The sequence below is a fragment of the Colobus angolensis genome, unplaced genomic scaffold, assembly GCF_000951035.1.
Source record: "Colobus angolensis palliatus isolate OR3802 unplaced genomic scaffold, Cang.pa_1.0 Scaffold189, whole genome shotgun sequence".
In the NCBI taxonomy this organism is placed as follows: domain Eukaryota; kingdom Metazoa; phylum Chordata; class Mammalia; order Primates; family Cercopithecidae; genus Colobus; species Colobus angolensis.
This window is the reverse complement of record NW_012115032.1, coordinates 40,553-40,884: the sequence shown is the minus strand read 5'-3', so window position 1 is coordinate 40,884 and position 332 is coordinate 40,553.

Sequence of the window (332 nt, the reverse complement as noted above, 5' to 3'; positions counted from 1 at the left end):
TGTAAGAAGAAATTTTATCTTTAATGTAACATCAGTATATTCACAATCATAAATAATTATTAACATAAGTAATTAATATGGTTTGGCTGTCCCCATGCAAATGTCCTCTCATCTTGAATTATAATCCCCAAAATTCCCATGTATCCAGGGAGGGACCAAGTGGCAGCTGATGGTATCATGGGGTGAATTCCTCCATGTTGTTTTCATGATATTGAATGGGTTCTCATGAGATCTGATAGTTTTATAAGTGTCTGGCATTTCCCCTGCTTGCACCTCTCTCTCTTGCCGCTAAGTGAGAAGATCCAAGCTTGCTTCCCCTTAGCCTTTCACCA